This window comes from Tinamus guttatus, unplaced genomic scaffold (genome assembly GCF_059628265.1).
Source record: "Tinamus guttatus ecotype Peru unplaced genomic scaffold, ASM5962826v1 Tinamus_guttatus_pri_ptg000336l, whole genome shotgun sequence".
In the NCBI taxonomy this organism is placed as follows: Eukaryota; Metazoa; Chordata; class Aves; order Tinamiformes; family Tinamidae; genus Tinamus; species Tinamus guttatus.
Window position 1 is genome coordinate 2,105,603 of NW_028288870.1, and position 6,152 is coordinate 2,111,754.

Genomic DNA, 6,152 nt, shown 5'->3' on the forward strand with positions numbered 1-6,152 from the left:
TTTCTTTTTTCAGCAGCCTTCCTCTAAAAGCAAAATTTAATTAGAACCCAATTATACTGAATTGAGGTAGCTGCTGAGGCAATGAACACTCAGGCTCGTATGCTCTGATTTATTATCCATTAGTCTGTTGAATAACTATCTTATTGTCATCTCTGTATTCATATGCAGTTCCTATTAGTTCATTGAGAACAGTATGCCTACTGCAAAATAAGAATTTTACATATACTTGAGCAGAATTTTAAATAAAATTATGCATGAATTCCTATTTAATTAAATATTCATTATGGCTTTAGATTGCCAAGAATAAGCATGCATAATTTTATGTTAAATTTCTTAGTCTTAAAGTTCAGGTTAAAAACAGTAAAAAGGAGAGAGTAAAGATATACATCAGCATCATCTTAGTTTTTTAGTACAGAAAGCTTTTCACAGAAAATATGGTGCAAAATTCCTATTTTGTACTCAGTTACACCAATTAATGTTTCTAACCTCCTGCTTTCCACTTATTACAGAGTCAAGTGAAGCCTAAGATCTCTAATGTATAACATCAGTAAATAAAGAAATTCACTGTTCTGAATTAAACTAAAAGTCTGTAAAAGTAGTATCTCCTACAGTGGTCAAAAACAGATGCCTAGCAAAGGATATAAAAATAGGGTACATGTGTGTGGTACCACTCCTTCCAAGCATCCAGCCATTTGCATCTCTGAGACTTCCTGAGCTGGTTTTCCAGCTAGTGATGCCAGTGGACAGATGCCTATGTATACACAGGGATTTAGGCCAGATTGAAGTACCTCTGTAGATCAGAACCGGCGCAAGATTTGCCGTCTCTTATGGGTCCAGGGACAAGCAAACAGTGATATTTTACTAGGTTAATTTCTTACCCTCTAGCATTTTTCTCTCAAGGAGTTCCTGCAGACTTCAAGGGCTGCTATGAGTGAGGTTAAGAGATTGACCCTGTGCTTTGTGATCAACGGCCATGCAGGCACAGACTCTGAGGAGTCACCATCTAGCACTATAGGTCAATACATCAATTTGTGCAAAATGTAAACTACTGTGAGGTTGAGTCTATCCCAATTTATATGATTCCACCTCTTATTAGAAAATTACATAACCACTACTTACAGCAGAAAATATCCCAATTTATATGATTCCACCTCTTATTAGAAAATTACATAACCACTACTTACAGCAGAAAATCATCTTTACCCTCTCCTCATACAAGTGGCAACACAAGATAAGAGACACAGAAGATCAACAGGGCAAAAGAGTTGAAGAGACATTTCGTGTACAAAAACTGTCCTTGGCTTATGCACTGTAAAATTTTCAGTCAAAATTCATGTTAAAAGCAGACATGACTGCTTATTTTTGAAGTCTAACAGGAAGCATTAATGATAAAGTTTAATTAAACAATTATTATGTCCTATGAGTAAATTTTGATCTATACTTAGGTCAGGTTGTTAGGTGAAGCTATTTTCTCTAGAGCTCATTTATTTTCAAAATAGTTTTCATTAAAGAGCAAACTATGTTAGAAAACACCTAATTTTCTGCATGATCAGCATGAGGATAAGATTTTGCAGACTAGCCAAATGGCAGTAAGACATGAAGTTAATTAAGCCCGTGCCTCCTTAAGATCTAAAAAGTTTTTCTCTTTTACATCAAAAAGTTCCTCTTAGCTCTTCTCTTCTTCTGATATATAAAAGTCTTAAAAATACATTCATTGTGTATCTTCTCTAGTCATACAGTCTGACTGTAGGTTTGACAATTTCTTGCAAACTGTCAACAATTCAGTGTCTGCAACTAGATGTCGACAAACGCTGATACTGTATGTTCTTGCATCATAATTGTATCCACACTCTGAGCACTGCCACAGAAAACTAATGGATATTCCTAGGAGGACATGGGACTGTAAGACCTTCTATGCAAACACTTGTTGTTCTGCAGCATTCAATTCTTGATTACGTCTTGTTAAAATATATGTTAGAAAATACCACAGCAGTATGTTCTAAATCCACAAAAGCCTTTTGCTATGTAGACATCATATAGTATATTCAAAGAAAATGTGAAAAGGTCATTATTTAAGCAGCAAAATGAAGCACTCCAAAATTAGGAAATTCCAGATTCACAATGACCCTTGCTCATTAGGATTTAGCCTGTGTATGAATAAATAGATGCTATATGGGAATAGAAGAATTTGTTGTCCTAGAAGTAATATCAGTGATGTCTCATTCAAAAAAAGAAGGGGAAATGAGAAGCACCAATAACTTCAGGTTTGCCTTCTTTTTTGTCAGTGCTGTGGTCCAGAAGCTAAGACTATTAGAGGAACCAGAGACACAACGCTAACCTGAGGCACAGGAGCCCTCACAGTTCCTGGGGGTACAAAGGTGATTTAAAGCATTGTTATTCCTTCCCTGACTGGAACGTGATTGCAGTCTCTGTGTTTCCTTTGCTGAATCTGTAGGAAAGTGATAATAATGAAACACAGAGGATGCATCTGTCTTCGTCAGATTCTATTCCTATTTGAGAAATAAGTGAACACAGAAATGATACTGGAAATAACCACAACAAATCTTCAATTTAAGATTAGTATCTTTAAATACCACATATAAATAACCACAACAAATCTTCAATTTAAGATTAGTATCTTTAAATTCTGATAAAGAACCTTTCCTCTCCAACTCCCAAATTTACTCCTTTGACGTTTATATTTCTGTGAATCTGTTTTCACAAAGTCTAGAGAAAGATCCATGGGACAGGTGGGATAGATAAAGGAAATACATTTCTCTGTATTGTAGTGAAATATGTTTTGTTGAAGACAATTACGACTTCACAGTCCAAAAGTATTCACATTTCGGGAGGCAGCATTACAGCTTCTGTTTCAGGCAGAGCAGGGGAACATGACGGTATAAAACTTATTTGGGGCAAGTACTAGTCTAAAAAGTAAAGTACCTTGCACAGAGAAAACTGTAATTACTTCTATTCTCTCATTTTTGCAGGGCTGTGATAAGGGGATGTGGGTAATTTCCTCAATGGTTGCAAACAACATTATTGAAAAAAAAGTCAAAACTCCAGAGAGAAAGATTGAAAATAACTGATGTATCTGAAATTAAAAAAAAAAATTCTACGGTAGAAAACAAAAAGAATCAAAAGGTATTTTAGCAATTGTTTTGGCATAATTTTCAGTTCTGTATCTGAAAAATAGACATGACCTCATTCACAGGTCTATTTGTTTCTTTGACTCCAGAGTTAGAAGTAATTAGTTCATATACTGCATTCTACAACCATATATTTAATTATTAGCAGAATTGTCTGCAAATAGACATGCATATATATATACATACAGTTGTATTTGTATACAATATGTATTAAAGCACAGTAACAGAGACATTCAAAATTTGAATTTTGTGGTAGCAATACACCCAGCAAAGCTCCAAACAGATTAAACAATTTCCTCATGCGATGCTACAGGAATCATAGAGAAGGCATATACAATCCAGGTTACTTACTTACACAAAATAAGCTTTGAGAATGAGGTCTGGGAAATAATGAACCAAAAATACGCTGATACACTGACAAAAAGAAGTTATTGCCTATCCCAGAATACCTTCCTCACACAACAAAAAAACAATGGGCAGTTCTGCCAAAAGTCGGACTCATGCTGTCCATGCCACACATACCAGCTTAAAACATCTACTGATAAGAGTATAAATCAAGCACAAGCATCAAATCTACTATAAAGTAGATATTTTTTTTTCAGTATCACACCTCTATATTCTGGTAACATTGACATTAGACAAATGCCTTTAGGAAATAAAAAATAAGATGAATTTAAAGGTTCTACGAAATTTTATGATGTGTAGAGAGACTGCCAGACAAAATGAGCAGTGGGAAGCCAAAAAGAAATAAATGCAGAAATGAAAGGCAAACATGATTACAGACAGTAATCACTACTGAGAACTAAGAAAGGAAGGCTTTAAGTTTTTATGTTTGGTGGGAGTAAAATATCTGTGGCTAAAACAGATGCATGACTAACCAAAACAAAGGAACAAAGGACTCTGGCTGGTATCCAGGAATTGATGGCATAAAACTAAACGGAAGTTCTGAGAGTGTATGAGCTCGCACAGAATTAAGTCTTGGAGCAAAATAAGAAAAGGAAAAATGGAGGAGAAGGGGCAATAAGGCAATATCAGGCTGTGAAAAATTACAATTTCCTGGATTACTCCAGCCAGATTTACAAAATCATGTCAGACTAACCCCTAATATAGAGGATTCGAAGCAGCAATTGAAGCCACCGAGCCATTGGAGTCAGATAGGCCAGACGGTCTTATCTGCACTTCACTTCCTAAGTTTAGTCATTTGAATGTTTTTCACATCTTTTACTATGTCACATACATGACACGTCTTATCAACTGGACAACACTGAACAACACTCAGACCTTCAATTTGTTATTTTCTCTGTTGAATACTAAAGATTTGATCTTCTTGGGTAAGTAGCTTAATCGACATGGTTACTACCAAAAGCATTAAGGCACAAATCTTGTTTTAAAAAAATGTGTTTTAGCCTTGAATATATCAAGGAATTAGGTAACAAAATCTTAAACTTCAGTTAGTTCAAAAGAGTCATAAACAAAATGGAACAGCAAGTTCATTAATAAGATACTGTATTACCACTTCAGCTTTTGAAATTATCAGACCAACAACTAATCCTGAAAAAAAGATCTATACTTCCAGTGTCCTTCTTACCACTCAGCTCAATTTTTCACTGCAAAAGTGTAGTCTACAGCACTGTGACAGACACAGGTCTATCCTGGAGCAGTTCTATTTAATGTGAGAGAAAGAGCTATTCAAAATTACATTTGGCTTATGAACTGGCCATAAAATATTTCATCCAGAAAGTGTTATTCTATGCCTTTACTGACCTTTCTCCCAAAAAAGGCTCTGTGAGCTTCACCTCTCTTGAGCTGAGCCGCAGAAGACCCTGCCCCAACTAATCTCTTGCCTGGCACGGAGAATAGTGCAAGGTGCGGAGGGGGAAGGGAATAATCAGCTCCTACATGATTCGCCCTTTCAGCAAGAGCTGGTATAGCCCTGACACTGGTTAGAAACTCTCATATACCTGAACTAGCATGAGTTTTTGTAGCAACAAACTTCAGTCACTGCATCTACTCAACAACTTATTCGGACTGGGATGCAGATTTGGCCTTACAAAGAAAACAAAGAGTCATGAAAAAATGTGAAGTTTTACAGCTGCACCACCTTCCTTTGAGTGTTTTGGAAAGCAGCTTTGCAAACCTTGCAAAAGAACTTCCCCAACAGGAGAATGTGAATAAGGGGAGAGAGCCATAAGCCCATCGAGCAGGTCTGTTCTGGATGTCTGTAACCACAGCCTCACCTGCCATCTCCTGCTGTTTTAAATCCAACTCTGCACTGACAGTGTACCCTGAAAATGCTCTCCTGGGAACAGTGACAAAGAAAAGGGGCAGCTGTTTCCATAACCAAAAAAGAAGGGCTATGCAGTCTGTGGAAGTAGGGAGACTCACAAGATTTATAAAACGACTATAAAACCATTTTGAAATGCCTCTTCTAGGCAGCTGGAATTTTCAGAAATGCATAGTCAATTTATGCACCAGGGTCTTCATTAAGAAAAAAAAAAAAAAGTCTTTTAAGGCTGAGCTTTTCAACAGTACCTAGGCTATGCATATACCAGTAAACCATGCACACAGGAACATGTCCAACTACCCAAGTTTAATCACTGGGAGTTTACTTCAGACTAAAGCTTGTCTAGCCCCACAGCCTGAATGATCATGAGTGGACAGAGTAAATTAGGTGTGCATGTCAGCTGCATCCTTCAGTTTGTTTTCACCTAGAAGACTGGGTTCTCTGCTCCGAGACCGCTCTGAGAAGCAAACATTAATATAGATGCATACTTGAGCACCTAACTTCTAGGATATAAGTAACCTACATAAGACTTAGCTTCTAAGTCTCTAAATAACCTTATTGTTAGTTAGTTGGTTCATGGTAGCTACAGAAAGCCTTGACAGAGATCCTCTTTGAAAAAGCCACCTGGAACTATATTGTCTTTAATATTCACTCATCCCATTTCATTTAGTTTTGCTTTGGCTATGTAGTGATTTCAGCAAGATCAGTAGTAGCAGCAA